Source organism: Macaca thibetana, chromosome 14 (genome assembly GCF_024542745.1).
Source record: "Macaca thibetana thibetana isolate TM-01 chromosome 14, ASM2454274v1, whole genome shotgun sequence".
Lineage (NCBI taxonomy): Eukaryota > Metazoa > Chordata > Mammalia > Primates > Cercopithecidae > Macaca > Macaca thibetana.
The window spans coordinates 34453586-34477563 of NC_065591.1; the positions used below are offsets into that span (position 1 = coordinate 34453586).

General features: G+C 38.5%; 1 protein-coding gene and 1 long non-coding RNA gene across 2 annotated transcripts in view; one reads left to right on the plus strand and one right to left on the minus strand.

Moving 5' to 3' along the window:
* DNAJC24 (DnaJ heat shock protein family (Hsp40) member C24) overlaps nt 1-23978 on the minus strand; it is a 940502-nt gene that overhangs the window by 657842 nt on the left and 258682 nt on the right. The gene's annotated exons all lie outside the window — the stretch shown is intronic.
* On the plus strand, nt 106-23321 carry LOC126936362 (uncharacterized). The gene is made up of 3 exons (XR_007719434.1): nt 106-174; nt 5411-5589; nt 22987-23321. It is a non-coding gene; the product is annotated as an uncharacterized LOC126936362 (long non-coding RNA).

A 23978-nucleotide genomic window follows, 5' to 3' on the forward strand; every position in this document is an offset into this window, starting at 1 on the left:
CCCAAGCCACACCTACTGCTGTGATGCACACAACCTCTGAACATTCCCTCTGACTGAGTCACCAAAGAACCAAAGTTCTGAGAATAAGAATCACAATGGCACCTTGGTCACTGTTTCCCAGGTGTCCCGGGGGGATGAAAAGGAATATGATCTCCTAGACTTCTCTAGTGGGAGGTAATAAGAACTGCCTTACCATTAAACCGACATTCAAAGAGGACTTCCACCCAAAAGGAAGTTGGGGAGGAGTATGATCGAATGCGAGACAGCCAAACAAAGCTCAAATGTCTGCGACAATAGTATATTACAATAGGGTGTACACCTACATATGTTACTATGTGGTATGCCTATTGTATTCAAAATATCATTAGTTTTAGGGTCAGATAGACTTTATTAAAAACGTAACCCTGCCACTTTCTAGCTGTGTGACCAGGCAGATGTGTTTTTAGCTCTGGGATTCTCAGACAATTCTTTCTCCTTTTGTCCTTGTAGGCTTAAGGACATGATTCATACAAAAGCTAGCACACAGTAGGTTTTTATTATTTTACTTTTCTTGGAGGAAGACATGTTCCTCATTTTGTGTCTTAAATAGTGGCTAGCCAAGCAAAACTTTTCTAAAAGACTTTGACAAAGAGTCTTTGAAATGAGGAAATGGAATAAAATGTCATAATTAGTAGCATACAGACAGCTTGAGCCCTGTTCCACAAACAGAAAACCTGTACCAAGATCTGGGAGGACACCTTTTCTCAGCGTTTATACCAAACGGCAAAGTATCCTTTACCTTGATAATTGGATGTCTCTCCCTTTGATTGAGAAATTAGATCTCTTCCCCCTCGTGCCGCCACCCATATATTTTACTTGACAATTTAGAATGCTGGGGTGTCTCTGAATTTTGCTGGTGCATTTGCTTAGAATTAATACTATTATCATAAAGGGCCAAGTTTTTAAATTTATTTTCATGCTAAGTTAGCAGGAAAGATCAAAGTCCTTTCATCTTATGACTGAACTGCTCAAGCATCTAAAAATGCCTTCAGGACTTCAGATAGAAGCCACCACAGTACGTGATACATTCTTTTTATAGACTTACAGGTCTATGAGCCTTTTTTTTTTTTTTTTTTTTTTTTTGGCAACCTAATACAGCTAGCTACTGCATTGTGTGGCAAATGAAACAAAGAGGTCTGCTTTCATTAGCCACACTTCCTTAACTAAAAATGCTCAGTCTGCCGTGTGTAGTTTTTTTGTTTGTTTGTTTGTTCGTTTTCTAGCAGAAAGATGATTCTGACCTGAGCTTGATTAAAACAAAATTTTAGGGTCTTTAAGAAAATTATCCAGTATTAACTTCAGTTAACTAAGAAAGAAATTGATATTTTTAACCAGATTTTAGAGCATATATTAAAGCTTCTGGGGTATATTGGTGAGCCCAGCCAATTTCATTAAATTATCTCAGGCCTGTCATCCTCCAAATCTAACTATGTAAGACATCCAAATATTAAGGAAAATCCCAGTCTTTTGGTAAGTGGTGTCTGGAATGTTCAAATAGAAAAAGTAACTATAACTTCATGGTTATATTCTCTACAAGTATATATACAAATGTTTGCTTGTGAGCATGCTGTTTACCATAAAAACTGAAAGCAGTCTAAATGTCCAGCAGTAGAGGGTTGAGTAGATAAAATGCGGTCTATCTCTATAAAAGAAAACCTCATTATTGGTAATATCCTGAGGAAAAATGGCATGCAAATTTCATTTCACTATAGGTAAAATACAATTGAAAACAATACGTTCAATATGATCTCAACTTTGTAAACACACAGAGACACAAACAGAAAAAAGACTAGGATGACATTCCAACCACACAGTTATTTTTTCCCTAAGTGGTACAATTGTAGTTGGTTTTTATTTTTTTCCTTTTGTGTATCTGTATTTTCTAGAATTACAGCAAAAAGAATTAAAAACAGTAAATTATTTAATATAGCAACAAGATATGATTGATGTTATTTTGTTTTCAGACTTTCGACTCTCAAACTTACATCAGATATTAGCAGTGTTACTCACTTCTAGATAAAGTATCGAAGTCGTGGGACCAAAGGGATGAATATGAGACTTACAAACCTTGGATGTGTTATTTCCTACTACTTAAAATTCTTTAACTCCATCCCTAATATGAATGTTTGGCTAGATGTTGCTGACACACTTGCAGATATTTTTCTTTCTGAGTTAAGCTTCAACTACATCCTTCATCATCCTGCCTAATTATTGTTCATATATTTGAGTATGGCCACTGCAGTTAGTAGTTAGTAACCCGAAACATCAACTTATTGAAGAAAAAAATCCTGATGTATAATAATAAATTGTGTTGTTTCCTCCCCCGCCCCCCAAACTCTAAAATATTTATTCTAGTACTGAGAAAAAGTTTGAGTCTGTTTCTTCCAGGCCCCCTGCACTGGTGATTTGTTCCTGGCACAAGCACAGCCTTAAATCTTCACCCTCAAATTAGAATTCTTCTTCTGAAGTCTCACATGCTGGTGAAGTGAATGGCTCTGGTGTCAGAATGCCTGGGTTTAAATTTTAGTTTCACCACCAACTAACAAGCTGTGTGGCTTTGGGCAAGTTAGTTAACCTCTTTATGTTTCAGTTTCCTCCTCTATAATAGGGGAAAAATATTGGCACTTACCCCATGAGGTTACAGTGAAGACTGCTTGAATTAATACATGTAGAATTTGAAACAGTGGCACACAGTAAGTGCTCTATAAATAAAAGGCATGCTGGCCATTTTCTCTTTGCCCTCCTCATCCCTTCATAAATCCGTCCTCATACTTCTCTGCCTTGCTCGGGGCCCACAGAAACTGACCTCTCTAGACTGCATTCCCCAACTTCCTCACCTCTGGCTTCTAGTTGGGTTTGCCAGTAGATTGTAGGGCAGGAAGAAACAGATGTTCCAGAATTTATTCCTCCCTGTCTTTGCTGCTCCTTTTAGGGATCGGGTAGTGGCTGCATTCTTCTATGGCTACAGTTGGAATGGCAACAGTTCCTGATAGGCAGCCCCTCTCTAGAGCACCCATTTTCATAAGATTTCTCTAACACCATTCCTTTCTCTTGCTTTTCCAGGCCTTGGGACAGTAACAGCTCCCAATTGTTGCTAATTCCTGGGTGCTTCACCATGCTTTGTTGGTTCCCTGAAGCCTGCCCATGTCTCTCTAAATTGTCTCTTCATTAAATGTTCTCTAGTTAATACCTTTTGAGAGAGCCAAGTGCTTCCTGTTGGGACCCTGACTGATGCAACTGAACATTATTAATATATGTGTCCTTTTGCTCATAGCAGTATTGCAGTCAGAAGAAATTGTTGAGCATAAAAGTGATCCTTTTATTGAGCATGCAAGGTACCAGACAACTTTCAGATTCTTCTGAATTATGAATGCTTCAGGTTTGCTAAACCATCTAAGAATCACACTGGTGAAATCTGAAGGATGGAATTTTTAGTTACTGTTTTATTTGTGCATCAGGAAATCTGCTGCTTAGAAATCACACTAAGCTTTGGATTCTTTTAAGATTCTTGTCTGCTTATACACTGTCTTTGTTCAAAGTGTTCAAGAAAAATGCCTGGTTGTGATTTCTACTAAATTTATACCAGGCGATAGTTTTGAGTCAATTAACTATTCATTTACTTATTCATCAAATATAAATTGAGGGCCTGCTCTGTGCCAGGGGAACACACTGCTGGGGAAAATATTGAAAGCAGAAAACAGAGGCAAGGCACAGTCCTTGTGGAACTTAACTTTCTAACTAGGGGGAAAAATTTAATTCTCTGAATGAATATAAACATACATACACACACACACAAACACACACATGGTAAAATTATAGGTGTGACAGTGCCATGAAGGGAGGCACATGATACCAAAAGAGTCTTTAACAGAGACATATGATCTATCAGGAGATAAGGGAAGGCACTCTCAATACGGTGACATGAGATAAAACCTAAAGAATAAGAATGAGTTGATAAGGGAGAGAATTTCAGAAAGGGGAAAGAGCATGTGCCAAGGCCCTGTGGTGAGTGTGGGCTGTGGTGACAACTGAAGGGATCAGTGTGGCCAGAGGGCAGGAAAGGGAATACATGATGAGGCTGAGAGGAAGCTGAAGGCTAACAGGATGGGGCCTTAAAGACCATGTTCAGCAGTTTGTCTTATTTCTAAGAGCAATGGGACACCATTGGAGGATTTTTAAGCAAGAAATGATGGGACTGGGTTTTGAGTTTTTCAAAAATCATTTTGTCTCTACAGGAGTTGTTGTTCTAAACTCTAGGATTCCAGACCATAAAAACAAGTTGAAATAAGAATAGAGAATGTTCACTAGTTTCTTTGCAGGTGATTAGATAGGAGCTAAAATAATTCATCCTAACCAAAAGGATTCTTCTCAAGGCCTCAGTAGTGACAGGTAATTTCAAGATGTGATCGTTATACGTGTCTGTTTCTAATCAATCCCTGATTCTACATTTTAGCAAGTCAACACTGCTCCATATTTTTGTAACTTTCTGGTAATTTTCATGTCACAGCTGTCACTGGGCTCCCTGCTGGACCCAAGTACACATAACTAATTAATCAATCAATCAAGGAGGAGAGAAAGTCATGTCTGATGCTACAATGAGGATCTTTGCTTGCTAAACTCAATGACTAGTTTAGGGTAGGATTAAAAAACAAGGAGGCCTTCTTAGGAAGCAGAACTTTCAGATTTAAAGATAATTCCTAAGACTAATGGTCTTGTAATTTAGAGTGTGTGCACTGTGGTTACCTTGCTGGTTATTCCATACTATCAAGGGAAGCAAATCTATGGCTGGAACTCCCATTGCTACCCCATCATCAATATGGAGGGAGGCGGGAGGCAGAGAAAGGGAACAACAGGGAGAGGGAAGAATTCCTGGGTTAGGAGTCAGGAGTCTGGATCTAGCTCACCCACTAATCCACTACCTACATAAACTTGGGCAAGTCATTTTAGCTCACAGGGCCTCATTTCTTCATCTGTGAAAAATTAGTCCTATTGAAAGTAAAGAGAGGAATCCATCAAGGGAAGCAGTCACAACTTCAAGTATGGATGGACATAGGATGCCTGCAGACTTGAGTCCTTGGCACTCTGGATGCAGAAAGCTGACTCTGTTTACCCACAGCTGACCATGTTAATTAAAGTTTGCTGCTTTACCTTTTCAATAACCAGGAGGAACAGCAAAGAAGGTCTATCTTACGTGTTTCACTCATCAGATTAGGTCTGATTCTTCTGCTCCGATAGATAAAGCCTAAAGCTCAGTGGTGCTTCCCATTAGAGGAGTATCATGTAAAATATTTGCACACATGAGGCAGTGTACCTGCAGAACCAGCCTAATCTGGTTCAATTTTGTGTAATAAAATGGTGACTTGTTTTTCAGTTGCCATGGAACCCACGTTGCAAGTTATGTAACCTGAGCATACCCAGATGAGTGAAGTGCACAGCCATGGGCGGAACCTAGGTACTTGGACCAAAGAACAGGGTTTGAGTTAAGACGTGAACACCACATGCTGGCGTGATCCATGATCCAATCAGATTGAGCCCTGGCATCACCCTCTGGTAAGATCCAGTCAGATCACACCTCCCAGCATCACTTCATTGCAGGATCCAATCAGACCATATCTCATTACCCTCTACCTAAAAAACCTGCCCCACTATCCAGCTCAGGGGGACAGATTTGGGTGTTGCCTCCTGTCTCCTTGCCAGTCAATCCACAACAAGCCTTTCTACAAAAACCTGGTGTTTTGGTGTTGGACTTTCTGTTGCATGTGGGTAAAGAGACTGAGTTTGGTTCAGAAACAGCAGCCATCTTCCATTTTAAGTCATGCATCCTGGAATACCTGACCTCTAAGATTGTCACAATAAATAAAGAGTAGATGGGGGAAGCACATCAGCTTTCAATTGCCGTTGCCCAGAAGTGACACACATCACTTCTACTCATTATACATTGGGTAGAACTAGCCATATGGCCTAGTCTTTGGCCCATGGGAAGCTGGGAATAGTAGAATAAATGAAATTTAGGTGAGCGTGGTCACATGACAACTCCAATCAATTTGTAGAAAAATACCTGGATACCTGGTGGAAAAGGTACTGAGTCTGATCCAAATTCAGCAAGGAAAAAATGCCATGCATATGCTAGGGCATGGTGGTATACTGTCTGGCAACACATTTCTTCTTCAGCCAGAATATACTTTTTATCTTTTTGATGTCTCTGAGAAATGAAATTAGTCAAGAAGAGGTTGTGTGATTGGTATAAACTAATGGGAAAGGACATTGGAAAGTCTTTGGAATATTTTAAGCTGTCTACGAAAAACTAGTAAATGAGTAACTACTTGATAGTTAGATGGAGTTCTTAACCCAGTATCCGCAGGCACTGAGAAGTCATCTATGGGGCTTCTGGTGGATCTAACTAGCAATATAGATTGCAGATGTGTGTATGCTTGTAAAAATGTAAAGTTTCTGGCTACTGTGGTCACATATAGAGCTAGGAGTGCACATAACCCAAAGGAAATAACAGAGATAAGAGCAAACATTTTGCTCCCTGGAATCCGCATCCTCAGGTCTGCTCACCTTGGCTTAGGGAAGGAGGATTTACTTCAGCAACCGGATGCTGCCCACCTCCCGATGCTGCCCACCTTCCCCAGCCCTGCCTACCTAACTCCCTGGACTTGATTCATTGCTCATCCAGATCTGTGGCACCAATTACATTTCACATAACAGCTGGTCTGCCAATCCCAGACACTCCAAAAACAGTCTGTCCTATTGTTGCCTCCATCTGACAAGACTCAGGAGAGGGGAGAAGAAATCTTCTAACTCTGATCTTGAGGGTATGTCCAGGGGTGTCAGTTTTCTCCACTGTAAAACTCATACATTGCACGGCGTGCTTTGTTTCCCAGATTTTTTTTTTTTTTTTTTTTTTTTTTTTTTTTTTTGAGACGGAGTCTTGCTCTGTCGCCCAGGCTGGAGTGCAGTGGCCAGATCTCCGCTCACTGCAAGCTCCGCCTCCCGGGTTCACGCCATTCTCCTGCCTCAGCCTCCCGAGTAGCTGGGACTACAGGCGCCTGCCATCTCGCCCGGCTAGTTTTTTGTATTTTTTTAGTAGAGAGGGGGTTTCACCGTGTTAGCCAGGATGGTCTTGATCTCCTGACCTCGTGATCCGCCCGTCTCGGCCTCCCAAAGTGCTGGGATTACAGGCTTGAGCCACCGCGCCTGGCCCTGTTTCCCAGATTTTTAGGATCCATTTCACTAGTGGTAAGTATTTTAATTTAAATCACAGGACATGCAACCTGTGATTTCATAAAAACACAAATAAAATTAAAAATGGAGGAAGAAAAGAGATCAGAGGAAAAGTGCCTGAGTAAAGATTAATTTCTACCACATATGTTTGTTAAAAATATGTGAGTATGTCTTGTACTAAGCACTTTCCACATCTGAGTGCACCTTTGCTATGAAGGAGGAACAGTTACAAATGGAGAGACGGAGAAGGCAGAAGTTCAGTCATGAAGGGATTTGAATCCAGATGTGTCTGACATCAGAGCTCATACTGCCTCCAAACCACACAGCTACACTTCCCCACAAAGCACTGAGAGAAGATGACAGAAAAAAATCACAGAGAAAGCGAGTCAAAGTTGAAATGGGTTGGGGGGGACAGGGGAACAGAGGGGCAGGACAGTGGTGGGGATAGGGATTGGAAAAGACAAAAAGTAAAACCTTCCTTGTGGCCCCAGTGGGTCGAATAGATTGAAAAAGCCTCTCAGCAAGGAGGTGTTTGAATGACACATTTCTCCTCAAATCTGAAGGGCAACAGGATGGTGGATTTGTGAGTCTCTGAGAACCTGCACTGTGAGATGGAAAATGATCAGATGAGTTTAGCGCTTTGGAAAACAGACCAGAAGCTCCTGCCGGCAGAGCCAGCAGCACAGGGAGGCCAGGCAGGCACTGCAACCCGTAGTCATAAAAAAAGATTTTCTGGAAAGCAAAACGCTGAAGACAAACAAGGGTGGAGAAGGAAAGGCCCTACTACTAAGCATTCTAGTTCCTTCTTTTATAATAAATGTTCATGAGTGCATTTTTGACCTAAAAATTTCAGTCCTTGTCTCCACATATTCCCACTGGGGGTTGAAGACCCAGACTCTGGTGCCCAATGCTGTACCAGAAGAGTCTCCTTCTGAATGCAGAGGTTTCATCCTCCTTTCAGAAGAATTAGCCATGCTTTTAATTGCTTCAGACAATTTCGGGTGGTGATAGAAAAATATAGACAGTTTATCAGAATGGAAAGGTCCTTCTTGAAATCACAAAAAAATTTTTTTCTCATGACAAGTTTCTTAACTCAAGACAAAAGAAAAAGCTGAATGAAGTGACTTTAAAAGAAAAAGGTAAAGCCGTTTTTCTGAAACACGGGGGTTGAGACACTCCAGTGTTTCCAGTCAAAGAAAAACGTGATATATGCCAGACTTGTGTGATGCTAAGCCTAAGTGACTGCAAATTAATTGAAAAATATCCTGGATAACTTGAGTTGCAGTGAGCCCATCAGGTCGCTTCGAAACAAAGGCAGAGAGAGTGCTTTTGTTTGGTTGCAGGTGCAGATGACCTTGCAAGAAGCACACTATAAATTGCTGTAATTGTGGGATGATAAGCCAGGTTGATAGATTTCTGTCACTCTCCCTCAGTAAAAAATGGGCTCACCTTCCTGAAGTCTACAGAGGCATATACATCAAGAAGCACATCATTGCTTCTGAGTTTCTGAGGCAAGACAGGTTTCTCTGTCCATTTACAAACATCCAGAAGGAGTATCCACATTTTGCCTATCCACAGGAATTCACCTTTATTGCAGCATCATTTTCGTATCTTTTTCTTGAAGTTTTATTCCATTTCTCTTTGTTTCTAAACGTGAATGTGGCTTTGGACAATAACATCCTGGTGTGATTAGGAAACAGGGCCAGTAGGGGAAAACCCCCCAACAATGGGCTTATTTCCCCTTTGTTTTTTAGACCAAGTAAACACAACCAAAAGGGACATAAAAAAGGGAAGGAGGATGCTTATTGATCACTTTGTAGGAGCAAAGCAGAAAGACTTAAGGAGTCCTGCTGTGAAGTCTCTGCTGCTGCAACATAAAGTAGAGTGTTGTGGCTCAGGCAACCCTAGACTCGGCTGTCAATAGAAAGACCATGTTAGAATTTATAGCACATATTCTGTACTTTATTTAGGAAACATTTCTGGTTTTTTTTTTTTTTTTTCTTTTCCATTCAGAAAATAGCATGCTGCAGCATAGAAACCCTTCTGCTGTTTCCTTGAGCCAGTGAGAAAAAAAATTCAACAACATGGATGTTCTTTTGTCTGAAAACCAAGGGTTATGATTTAGGGGTATACACTGACGCAGGATCCTTAGGAAATGTGCACGAGGCGTAGTATAGGAGTTAAGAGGCTGGATTTTGGAATCAGATAAACCCGGTAGTGAACCCCAGCTTGGCTGTGTAACCTGGGGTCTGTTATATGATTTCTCTAAGCCTCAGTATCCCTGGGTGCTTCAAATAGAAGCACTGTTACCTCGCTGACAGGGTTAAAATGAGGATTAGAGATGATACAGGAAAAGTGGCACAGTGCCTAGTGCATAGTAGCTCTAAAAAAAAGGTGTTTTTCACTCTACAAAGGAGCACTTTAGTGTACAGATGTGATTCTAGCAGTATCTATCATGTCACATGAGAAAACAGCATAAAAAATAGAAAAAGTACTCACTCAAATAAACATAATATATATAGACTTTGGAGTCAGACATCTCCACAGAAGCTCCACACTAGCTATGTGGCCACTGGAAAGTAGCTTAATTCCCTCAGGTCCCCTTTTTCTTATCTATATGTTAGAAGTAATACCTTCTTCATAGAAATATTGTGAGGAGCCAATGGTGTCTCTAAAAATAAACAAACAAGTAAATAAATAAACATAATGTCTGGCACATAGTAAGCACTCAGTATATACTTTCTCTTATCTTCCTTTCCCACTGAAAAATAATAACAAGAGACTATGAAGAGTGTATTATTCCTGACTTCCAACACTAACTCTATAAATTACATCCACTATGTTTTCTACAGTTTTAAGCAACAATTTACTTTGTACATTGTATTAGTCAGCGTTCTCCAGAGAAACAGAACTAATAAAATGTGTGTGTCTGGAGAGAGATATTTATTTTGAGGAATTGGCTCATGTGATTATAGAGGCTGGCAAGTCCAAAATCTGCAGTGGTCTGGCAGATTGGAGTCCCAGGATGAGTCGATGCTACAGTTTAAGTTCAAAGGCTGTCACATGAGAGGCCCAGGGAAGAGCTGATGTTGCAGTTGAAGTCCAAAGGCAGCCTGCCAGAAAATTCTCTCTTGCTCAGGGAGGTCAGTCTTTTGTTCTATTCGGGCCTTCAACTGATTGGATGAGGTCCATTCATACTATGGAGGGTAATCTACTTCACTCAAAATCTACAGTTTAAATATCAACCTCATCCAAAACACAAAAACAAAGAAAAACCTCAGAGCAACATCTAGAATAATGTTTGACCAAACATCTGTGTGCTAAGACCCAGTCAAGTGGATGCATAAAATTAACCACCACACGTATCTTTAATCATTTCAAAGAGACTCCTCTTTGAAAACAAAGAAGGGCAACCAGCTGATTAAACCAGGTTTGAGAAATTAGAAATGAAACTGTTGATGGAGAAATTCCTTTCTTCTATTAGCCTTGGATCCTTGGGGTTAGGGCTGGGACACAGGATGGATGGTAGTGTATCCTGATTTTTGTAATGCAAGATTTCAGCATTTTGTTCTACCCCACAAAAGTTCCTATCCCCCTTGGACTAAAAGATGAATGTCTCTATCACTAAAGTAGAGTGTCCATCACTGACTTTGCTAACATAGTTCATGTTTGTTACTGCCCTTCCAACATGATTTCTATAACAAATAGTAAGAGAGATCTAATGTTATCTGATTCTAGCTTAAAGATAAAGGGGAAGTCTAATCTTCATGTGGCACGGCATATTCTTCTAAATATGGGAAGCAGTATGCATGGCATTTTTTGGTGTTTTTTCTGTAACTGTATACTGCATTTCACATGCACCAATTGCTTTGGGACTGGTGGTAAAATAGCTATGTAAGTTGTTTCTAAAGGCTGTATTCTGAAACACCTTTCTAAATGCTCCGCTTAATTTTTTTCCCACACTGTAATTCATTGGTGGCCTTTTCTACAATGAATTGTTGGAATTAACCAATAAATCAGCAGGAAAAGACATGCCAATTTCCTTCCCAGTTGATAAATTACAGTGTGGGCTTGGCATGGTACGTTTTATTTTGTGAGTGTGTCCGTGTGTGTGTGTGTATGTGTGTGTATTCTCCCCTTCCCCCAATTTTCTTTTCAAGAAATTCTGGAATATTGGAGCTTCTATTTTGCTTGCCAATTTTAATAGGCAATACATAGTATTCTATTTCTATCATGTATTATAAAAATCTGTTAATCTATGGGTGATAGTTATTGACAATTAGAAAATAGTATTATTCCAGGTTTGCTCATATGCATTTGCTATAAAAATGATTTGCTTTTCATTCTTATACCCAATTTGTTTATGTTCATCAGAATTTCTCTACCTCTCAGGCCTCAGTTTTCTCAGTAACTAACATGTTATTACTGTATTTAAAGAGCAGGGTTTCCTATTAATCCATAGGTCAGTAACTGTAAATAATGCTGTAATCCTCTTTCTTTAACAAAATATTAATGTAGTAAAGAAAATAACATTTCTTCAGGGTGGGAATGTTTAATAATCTATTCTCATGAAATATAAGAAATCAACCCTGTGCCCAAATATATTACCAATAAGGCCCTCAGACAAATCTACTTATAAAATGACAATGCTGGTCAGTAACAGCAATAAAAGTAGCTTAGTGTCCCTCTTGGGAAGCCATTCTACTATCTACATGTACAATGTGTTTTCTTTACATTCCTCTCTTATTACTGTGTGGTGATATAAACAGAGAGGTCATTGTGGATCACCCAGGCCAACCTGCCCTGAGAGCCCACCATCTACATGGTCTGGCTCACTTCTATGAGGTAGAACCTCTCACTTCTTAGATTCTTCAGGGCATAAGGTCAAGTTCTTAATTGATCAAGTAAGAACACAATATTTCAGATGGTTTTGGAGATGATTGATTGGAAAGTGACTTACCCAGTGCTGAGTGCGAAGTAGCCCATTGGTAGGTGTGCATTCTTTGTTCTGCAAAGAAGTGACAAAAGCCTTAGAGAGAATGTTGGGAAACATTGAAACTAATGGAGGAGAAAAAGGAAAAGTAGTTAACAAAACCCAAGATAATCAAGAAAAGACAGGGCCCAGGAGAGACAAGGCCATGGAAAGTCAAAGGAAGTTAATGTTCATGAAAATTTTATGACACAGTCTCTGAGAGCAAACAGAGTCTAGGACAAGAGAAACTAAAATGTTCTTTTCTAACAGTTTTTTTTTAAATAGTGTGCCCCTGTGCTCTGTCACCATTCAGGACCAGCATGTTAACACCAGGGCCAGACCTTTTAAATAATTCAGTCTCCTGACAAGGAGTAAAATATGGAATATGAGAGAGACCTGGCTTAATAGAAAAATCACATTAAAAAAAAAAGATCTGGGAGTTGAATTGAATGCAAGCTATAGGTGAGGCACCAGTGTAAGACAGAAAAAAAGAGAAAGATACAACATGAATTAATAGAGAAAGGACATCATTAGCAAGGGAGATTAAAGTGATGCGCTAATAGATTAAATATGAAATGCTCTGGCCCACACTACAGGTGAAACTCTTTAGGAAGGACTTGTACAATTAGACTGTGACCAAATGAAAGCAGCCGAAATAATGAGAATGTCCAAAAAACATATTAATTGAGGAGAAGTTCCAGAAACAGAGAATGCTTCTTTAACCTGTAAGTTCCAGAAACAGAGAATGCTTCTTTAACCTGTATATCAACAAAAGTCTTAGCAGGAAACAGAATCCAGCTCAGATAATTCAAGGGACTTTAATGAAGTGGCAGCTTACAAAGGTGTAGACAAGGTTAAGGGATTCATGGAGGAAGGACTATTGGACAGGAACCATAGTCACAAAAGGACATAAATACAACCAAAAATGTAGATACCAGTAAACAGCAAGAAGGAAATTCCCTACCTCTTTTTCCTTCTGATCTCCAAGTTCCTCTTGGTCCTTTCCTTTGACCAAACGGAAATGGGAATCAGGTGGCAAGAGAGCCTGTGTTTCTCTCTATAAGGTTTAGTTTCCTGGGACCTATACTAGGGCATACAAGGCAGAGAATGGATCACAGACAGTGTTCAGGAAGGAGAACCAATGGAGAAAACTCAGTACAACTTGAAAAATAACAGACCTCAAATATTTATAGAGCTGAACTATAGAACAACAGTTATTCATCAACAGTTATCATAGGGGAGCAGTATATTGACTCAGTGTACTGAAGAGCATGCTAATGATACAACCTACCTAACAAGGAAAGGGCCTGCCACCTAAATTAATGAGTTCCCTATTTTTATGGAGTTGATCTGTAGTTGGATGGTTATTTGCTTGGGGAATTGTAGATGTAATTTCTGCTTAGGGTTCTTCAAATTCAGACACTATTATTCATGAGCCTTTACTATTTCCATCTTTCTACCAAGATCAACCTAGTGTTTCCTTAAATATTATAATTCTTGTCACTCTTTTTTTTTTTTTTAATAATATAGCCATCTAAGCTTCTTGGATTGCTAAAAATGTGGGAATTGATATCTCATGTTGAACATTGGCTTAAACATTACAGATAATAGCAAATTCTGTTGCCCAAAGGTGAATTATTCTCCTTCTGGATTACCTATGACATTTGGCTGCCTTCCTCCATTGCTTTGCATATTTAATAGGCTGTTTTTTAAAATCACTGTCACCTTCCCAAGAAAGCTACACTAATTGTTCCCCTTGTTTTATGTCTGTCAGATAAGCAAACTTGCCTCTTGTTTCTGTCTCCAGAAAATGCTTTCAGCCAATGCAATGTTAGAAGGAAACAGTCAACATATCCATGTGGTTTTATAGCAGAGGTACAGGAATTAGGAGAGAGACATGGGCTCCCATCCTGGATCTGCCACTAATTAGCTTTCTTAAATTATTCAAGTCACTTTAATTCTCCAGAACTCAAATGTATCATCTGTATAGTTAGGGGGTTGAATTTGCTTATCCTGGAGGAAAAAGGTTAAAGTCTACGGTTCTAGCTCTGTTTTAGAATCTCATACCTTACGAGAAAGAATTTGGGCTTCCAATTCCCCAATCTCCTCACATTTGATCCCCTCTTGATTCAGGGCTTGCTAAAACAAGCCTATAAAACATCACTTAGTTTACTGTTCTTGTATTATCCTTGCTAATCTATCCCTTCAATTCACAGGGTGGATAATGGAAATTCTCTTTGTATCTCTGTAAACTAATCTATTATTGAAAACTATTATTGAGAATTTATTTTAATTTGCAGCCATTTGCCTTCTTAAGACAAAGGAATCTATCGAGACAACATATTGCTCACAGTACAGGACCAAAAATCTTTTCCCTACCCTACCATCCACCCAAGAAGGGCTTGAGTAACCTATAAAATAAAACCTAGTTTTTGGATCAGTACCACGACTGTCTCTTCTACCCTAAAAGCATCACCAAACACCTGTTCAGATTTCCACAAAACATAGTAACCTCTTTTGTTGAACTGAAGGTCACCTGTTTCAGAAGCCATTGTTTGTCTTTGACACCTAGTGGAAGAATGAGGATGAAGCAGTAAAGAGAGCCTCAAATAAGCTGTGGAGGAGATATTTTTCAATGGAGATTAGGACACATCAAACTGTGGTCACTATGTATTGAGACCAGAGTTAGTTCAAGAAGTTTGAGCTAAGGAGCACATCTCTTTTCTTGACCTTCCCTCCAATACTGGGGGCTCCACCCCAGCATGGAAATCTTCCTGGGATGTTAATTTATTCCTCTTTTTGATCCAGCTCTATTAAACAGTCCTTGATGGCTATCAGTGAGTTAATCTAGTAAATCATACCTGTGAGCTTAATTAATGTTTATAAAATTCCTCAGTATCTTGGAACGAAAGGAGGTAAATGCTCAAATTAGAAAGTGTAACTATTATTATTGTGTGTGTGTGTGTGTTTTCCATTGAACCTAGACCTCAGTTATATGGCATTGACGGTCCTGAGACTCTGAGATTCATTAATTTCAGCTGACTCAGGAGGACTTTGCGAGACTTTGCAAATGATCCTGGGAACACCTCATTTCAATTTCTGTAGAGTACATTATCTTTACTCATTAAAAAATTATCACAGTGATGGATTCTGCTTAATTTAAATTGACTTCTTTGTGGGGGGAAAAAGGCAATTAAAGTTAAGAAAATTTAAAAGGATTCCTAGGTGGGGGAAAGTATTTCAGTGGGACAATAAAATGGCAACTCGACACTCACACAACGTGATTCTTGTTTTCTCTGATTAGAGAAAACATTCTCTCTGAGCTACTCTCTGAAGGCTTTTAGGCCAAATTGGTGAACTTGTGCTATATGGAAACAGTTTTGTACCAACCCTTTAAAAATAACCAAAGCAGATACTCACCTCTCAAAGTAGGAAATTAACGATAGTGTCTCAAACTGATAAGCAAAAATAAGGTTTATTGTTTAGTGAGATGGAAATATCTTTAACATAAGAAATGGGGTGACCAACAAATAATACACATTTGTCTGAGACTACCTTGGTTTTACCACTAACTGTCCCCCCATCTCAGGAAACCTCTCAGTTTTGGGGAAACAGGAACTGCTGGTCACCTTTGAAATAGATACGAAGTTTAAAAGTGGTTTTTCAAATATTTTTGCAAGACAGAAATCTTAGCATGGCATATTTGACTTAGGCTAGGTTTGACAGATAAAATGCAGGATACCTAGTTAAATTTGAATTTCAGATAAAGAATCATTATTTAATATAAGTACATTGCAAACATTGTCCCAACGATTGCATGGAACATGTTTATATTTAAAGGTATTTATTGTTTACCTGCAATTCAAATTTAACTGAGCATCTTGTATCTTTATTTGCTAAATTTGGCTACCCTAATTTAGGTGCCTCAAAAGAACCAAGAGGTGGGGAAAAGGACTAGAGCTTTTCTTTCTAAGCTTTTCAGTACTCTTTGAGTTTTAAATTATCTAAATATATGGCTTTGACTTAAAATTTACAATTTAAATATAATACAATTTTAGCAGAGAAGAAGGAAGGTAGCTGTACATGGCAGGGAAAGTAACATTGAAGCAGGAAGAACAAGTGGTGAATGGGGGACAGAAGAAAAATACGGTAGGTTGAACATTATTTTGTCAAGCTGATTCAGATAAAGGAAAGACCTTCTAGAGGGTCTGTTTTTTTTTTTTTTTTGTTTTGTTTTTTTTTTTTTTTTTTTTTTTTTTTTTGCCTTCTTCCTTTTCTTCTTCTTTCTTCCTTGTTCTTCTTAGGTTTCATTAACTTCATTTCTAGTCATTGATTATTTTCACCTGAGTTCTTCCTGGCTACTCAGGGTTTTTCTTTTTGTTCTTTTTTTTTTTAATTCCACTTAAGCCAGATTCTAACTTGACAGTTTCAAATATTTTTCAGAAGGTAGAAATTTGGCATTGCTTATTTGATTTAACTAGGTGCCAGGTGAAATACAGGATGTCCAGTTAAATTTGAATTTCAGATAAAGAATAATTATTTAGCATAAATATGTTGCAAACATTGTCCCAACTATTGCATGGGACATGTTTATATTTTTAACGTATTTGTTATTTAACTGAAATTCACATTTAACTGGGCATCCTGTATTTTTATTTGCTAAATCTGGTAACCCTGGTTTAAGTGTCCCTCTCCCTCTCCCTGCCCCAGATGATATTTAGGGTGGGGAAATGATCAGGGACTGGAATCTAGAAGAGTTGGATTTGTTATTTAACTTCCCTGAGCCTTGACTTTCACATTTGAAAAATGAGAGTGTAGATCCAGATGTTCTCTCCATTCATTTCCAACTCTAAAATGTATACATTGAACGTACCTTGTTTGAGAATGTTCTTGACATAGCCAAAGATACCTCATTAACCACAGTTGAGAGATGCTGATCGGATCTGTCTCTTTCAAGAGAGTGATAGAGGAGAGGTTGGGCGATTTCCACTCTGAGTCCTGTCTGTGGCCAGATTCTCTGAGGTAACGGAGAGATTCCTGAGAGGCTAAGAGTGCAAATCACATTTTATGGCTGTTTCGGAATTTGGCAGCCAAGAGAATCTGAACTAGACTTAAAAGTCACGAGTTATTTCCCATAGTGTCTGCGTGCTGAAGAAAGACAAATCGAGTATTACATGGCAGCGTCAGCCACAGGATATGCTGGGTACGTCATGTTTACTTCCAGAAACATGCACCCAGCTCCCATGGCCCAACAGAGATGACTCACCTCTTGTGACTGACTTTGGAGATTTCATATTTTAATACATTGAGCAATTTCCATGGATGAGTCGAATACACCACTTCAAATTTACAGCTGGGAGGCGGTGCAATGAGTAGCAAGTTCACAAGCTTTGAAGTCAGTCGGGGTGGAGTGCCAATCCTAATTCCACCCATACTACTATGTGACCTTCAGCAAGTCACTTTATCATTATATGTAACACATGGAATGGCTCAGGTTTAATGAGTGCTTACCATGTTCCAGTGCTACATGCTTTTTTTGTTCACTTCAAAAACGCTTACCATGTCTGTAAAATATAGGTAATATTATAAATTACAATTACAACATAATTTTCTCATATAATTTTATATTTTCAATTATGAATGAGGAAACTCAAGAGAGGTATAAAATCTGGCCAAGGTCACATGGAATGGAGAAGTGAAGCCAGGACTCGAAATTAAGTCTTATCTGTCCAAAACTCATGTTCTTTCCATTGTACTCATTGTCTCACACCTATAAATTTTCTTTTTCCCATGAGGGTTTTCTATCTCTACATAGTCATCTTTTCTGGTGGTGTTGTAAGTACTCAAGGATGTCGTATAAATAAAACAGACAGCACAGTTCTGGCACGTGTTAAATTGTTATTTTTATACTCTCTTCATTTGACAATGCCTAGTAATCATAGTTAGCACTAACTGGAAGAAATAGGACGTTTGATTCGGGTTATTTGCTTTCTTCCCCAAGTCAAATGATCTGGCCACATGAAACCACTCCAACTTAGGGAACAAGAATCTCAAGGTTTGAGAAAACTTCTCAACACATCTAAAGTAGTAAAATGTTATTTTAGATAAGGTGTAGACAGACCATGGCCTCTGAGCCAAACCTGGCCAGCCACCTGTTTTTGGAAATAAACATTCTTTGGAGAACAGCCATGCTTGCTTGTTCGTGTGTTGCCTGTGGTTGCTTTCAGGCTACAACAATGGAGTTGAGTGGTTGCAACATGACCCATGAAGCATAAACTATTTACTATGTGGGCCTGTAGAGAAAAACATTTCAAACTCCTGTTGTAGATCATACCAAATCAGCGACTGTAATAATTGGAAAGTTTAGAAAGAAACTGGGCTTTGGCATCAGTTGGGGAGGGAATATTACAGTTATTTAATGCCCTGAGGATCCATATATAGGATATGCATAACTGTGAACTGAGCCGTACATCCTTACGTGACTAATTTCCAAATGTACATACATGCTATTGTGATAGATAAAATTAAAAATGACTTAAAGACTTTATTAAATTCATAGGCACTTTGGGTCATTTGACCAACAAATAATAATTTCTGCCATGAAAGGGTCTCTAGAATTATTATTTTTTTTTTACAAAGAAGGCCTAATGATGTAACAGAATGCATCTTAGCCATCCTAACAAGTAAACCCAGCAAGTTTTAAAATGGTGTTTGAACAGTGTTTCTTGTATTCCAACAATGTCTAAAGATGCTAGTTAGAAATAATTCTTAGCCATTTGCTTTTTAAAAAAATGTATAGCAGGTTATTTAAGATCTACAGGATGCCTCCCTTTGCAATTAAATACATTTTTAGAGATTTCTCAAAGTCGATGAAATATAGTTGCTTTTTTGTTATTTGTCTTGCTGTTTAATAATGTTAGATTCAGTCATTTTGATAATTCAGATTGATCTTCATCCCTCAAGCAGAAATGAATAGTTTATTTCTCTCGTAGATTGTTGGGTGTTTTATTGTTGCTCTTGTTCATTTTGTTTACTTTTCCATAGGTTCAGACTTTTTTTTTTTTTTTTTTTTGCTGTAGGTGACAGGAAAACCAACTCAAAATGGATTGAGGTAAAAAGAGAAATTAATTGGCTCATAAAACTCAAAAGTCCACAGGTACAGCTGCCTTCAGGTGTGGCTTGATTCAGGGTTCAAACAGTGACAGTAGCATCTGGCTCTTGGTTTTGCTTCCTGTGGGTTGGTTCTATTTCAAGCTCTGTGAATTTCCAGCATGTCCCTCAGAGCTTTAAGGTGGCTGCAGATGCAGGCTTCACACTCACACTCTGCCAATTACAGTGGTAGAGAAAGAAACCTTCCTTTTCCTAGAAACACCAGCTAACCTATCCTCACACTGACTCTAATCCCCAAACCAATCCAAGGGAGGAAACAGGCTGGCTGGTTTAAGGCAATCCAGATGTATCCTTAGGGCAGGACTTGTGTCAACCCCATCCGAGCCATGTTGACTGAAAGTGGAGGAGAGGGAATTACTCAAAGGAACCAGAGTACTATTGCTGAATGCAAAGGGGCAGGTAGGAGAGGGATGACTTGCATGAGGAGGAGGTGAGCAATCTATATTCTCTACAACTCTGAAGCAGCTTTTGTGCTCCCAGAATTGGTTTAAGTTTTGAATTACACAGAGGAAGTAGAACTTTGTAGTTAAAGGTAGGCATTTGGGAATCAGACTCCTGAAGTTCAAATTCCAGCTCCCCTTGCTTATTAGCTGTATGATCTTGGGCAATGTAACCTCTCTATGCTTATTTCCTTCTCTGTAAAAGGAAGATAAAAATACCTTATTTACAGGGTTGTCATGAGGACTAAATGGGTAAATATTCATAAAGCATTTTGAACAGTGGCCTATAGTAAACACTAGATGTGTGTTGTACTATTGTTATCATATTTTGGTTGGAAGTTGAAAGATAGGTCAAATATGAACAGTTGATTTGGTGTTTCTGGTCAGGCTATCTGCGACTAAATCATTTTCTATTGCAATAAATGATATGATAGGACTGTCTCCGCTTAGCATTGGTTCCTTTCATATGAACCAGGATAGATTAGGTTATGCTGCAATAACAAGCAATACCCAAATCCTCAATGTCTTCAAACAACAATGGATTATTTCACAATACTCTATGTCCCCCACAGGTCATCTAGGAGCTTTGCTCTACATTGTTGCTATTCTCACTTTGGAGCCGCAGATGACAGAACAGTCACAGTCCGGAGTGCTATTGATTTCCATGGGAGAGGGAAAGATAGGTAGCAGAGAAACAGAATTTTAATAGTTCCTCTCTTAAATAACACACATCACTTCTGATTCACATTCTATTGAAAAAATAAGTCATGTGGTCATAAGCAGGTGGTACAGAACAGTCCTATCATGTGCCAGAAAAAAAAAAGAGAATATCTGTGAACAGTCCTAATGCCCACCACACAATGTATTGATATGTATGCTTATAAGTGCCATGTCCTCAGAGCATGTACAAACTTCGTGAGAAATTTACATCTTGTGACTCTTCTCATAGTATCTAGTCCTCTGAACAGTGGGTCTTTAATCAATATCGTTCAACGTTAACCAATCATACTCTTAAGTCAATGGACCATTCAGATTCTTTTCTTTTCTAGAAAAGGGAATGAGAGAATAAGAATTCAGCTAAAACAAAACTGCTAAAAAAAAAAGTCTACATACAAAAGTTCTGTCAGAATTAAATGAGATAATGTGTATGAAGTTCTTAGTTCAGTTTCTGGTGCATAGTAAACGTTCAACATATGATAGCTAGCCTAGACCTTGGGAAATATATCAGCTTTAGACTATTTTCCTTCTTTGTTTCCTATTATTAACCGTGGAAACAAAGATCATGGGTATTTGTACAGCCAGTCATCCACTGCCCATGAAGTGGTCTTTGTGAATGAGGATGGAGAGATTTTATCTTTTGAGGTATCTGACTGGTAGGTGAAGGTAGGTTAGAGGGACTATTTTTGAGGAGGCAAGAGAACTCACCACAGCTAAGGAAGTAGGCTAGGTGCCAGAACCAGCTTCATAGATGTGTGATCCATGCAGTCACACAGGGCTCCACAATTGGTTCGTAAACAAAAAAACTCAATGTTTTAATTTTGCATGGAGCCCCACATATTATGTAACCAGGCCTGTCAGGTGCAAATAATTCCACAGAACCTCTAGTTTTTCCTACCCTTCCCCTGACCCACCCCTCACTTCCGTAATGGGAACTAGCAGTGATGACAACAGAGGTGGGAAGCCACAGCCTCAAGGAACACCTAAAAGTAGAGAAGAACCAGTACTCACTTGCCCACAGTGAGAACAGGGTCATTTCAGGGATCTTGGGATCATGGCAGATGAGAGGGTATGGCTGATTTCAGGCACATTGTATTGCTACTGAAGCTGTTCCAGCATGACAGGAAGGGAAAAGGGTAGACCTATATGTTACGTAGTTCAGGGCCATCATACTTGGAGCCTGAAATAATGAGTTTTGGCTATAAGTGCTCATCTAGGAGTGAAACTGAGGGATGCCTGTCTTCCTCCCAACTAGGAAAACTATTGCAGGACTCCATAAAAGCAGCAAGGATCAGGACCAACAGGCTTTCAGTTTAGACACCTCAGCAGGTGCTAGTCGAGGGTGGGAGGTGAGAACCAAATAGCCCAGGAAACCTACAGAATGATTGAGGTCAGCACACTTGCAGCTTTAGGGTCTGGCTCCCTCATGTGGGACATTAGACAAACCCTTGGAAAATTCTTGGGACTCTAGAACTTGTCACAGACTGGGGACATCAGAGACAAAAGATATTCTTGAGGTTTTTACCCTTATGAAACAGGAGAAACATTTTAAAGAATGCAAAAAAGAGCACAAAACAGAATCATGTACCCATAATCAGATTTGACACATTTTGACATTTTGACATATTTGCTCTAGTCTCTTTTTTTCTTAAGATAAGTATTTCTAAACAGTAGAAACCTTCTTGTATCCCTTATCTACCTCCTTTCCTTTCTTCCTTTTCCAGATGAAGTGGTGGTGTGGCTTCTATGTTTATTGCAAATTCAGGTGTTAATAAATAATATACAGTAGTAGTTTTGAGGTTTTCAAATTTACATCAGTGGTAATATACAGCATATATCCTTTGGCTACTCAGTATTTTAATATATGTTCGATATGTATCAGTGTTGATAGGTAAAGATCTAATGCATTCATTTAACATTTTAATTGATTGATAGCATGTCACCAAATGAATGAATATACTATAATTTATTTGTCTATATTTATATATCATATATGTAGACAAGTACAAATATATAATATGTAATTATATATTAGTATATTTATCAGATATAATGGTATCCTCCTTTTGTTTCTTACTTTAAAGATAATATTTCTAAAGTTTCAGCACTAAGTGTGGTTTGCTAGAAGTTTTTCACATATGCTCTCTATTGTGTTGAGAAAATTTCCTGAAATTTCTAGTTTGTTAGTAGTTATTGTTTTACTAAATGCTTTTTTTTTTGCATCTAATGAGATGATCATATCAATTTTCTCTTTTAATCTGTTAACATAATGAATTTCTCTGCTAGGTTTTTAAGGCAGACACTACTTGTTGACTATGAAACAGTTATTCTTCCCCATTTCTTTTGCTAACAAAATCTTGATTTTGTTCAGGCCATCAGTGGTGGAGGCTAATTATAATTATATTTTCACTGCTTTTACAGCCTCCCTTTCAGCTACAGGTGGCATTCTGGCCAGTCTGGCTGGTGATCTGTTAAGTGGAATTCTGCCAGGAAGACTCCAGGAAAAATAAAAGAGAAAAACATGGCAGATGGAACCCTTCACCCATCCTCCTTTTTCCTGTTTCTGACCTCTGTCTAACGTCAGAGCTGCCAGCAGCCCCTGTATAACCATGGGTAAAAGAGTAAAGAATCATCACTCCTGATATTGGTGAGCCACTGAACCAATACCAGCAACTGAATACCTCCAGATTTATTTTTATGAGTAAAATAAATGCCTACTTGTTCAAGCCATTTTAAACAAGTTTCCTGTTGCTTGAACTTGAACATCTTTCTAACTGACAACATTTCCATGATAACCATGTTCTTATATTGTTGAAATAGATACTACTTGGTCACCATGTATCTTAAATACAATATTGTATTTATTCTGCTAATATATTATTTAAATTTTTTGCACCTGTATTCATTGATGAGCGAGGTCCATAATCTTCCCATTAAATGCTTTTTTTAGGTCTAGTTTTGATAGATGCATAACAGTGGATGTGCAGCTTTTCTTCTCAGTCTAATTTCTGGAATAATTCATATAAAGCTTATGTGTCAATATTAAAGACACCTGTCTGGATCTGATACTTCCTTTTGGTGAATAAAGTTCTCATTAATAATTTAGGTTCTTCAATTATTAGATGTACATTACAATAATCTGTTTCTACTTGATTTAACTTTGGTAATAACTCATGCAGTTTTTTTTAAGTAAATTATCTGCTTTATGTAAGATTGCAATAGTACTAGAATAGAGTTGCTCATATTTTCTTGTGCTCTTACCATCTTTAATGCATCTAAAGTTTTCCTCTTTTTTCATTCTTAATACTGTTTGTCTATGATGTTTCTTTTCCCCATGATCAATCTTGTTAGTTTATATATTGCATTAATCTTTACAAAGACTCAGATTTTAACTTTCATTTCTTCTCTCTTCT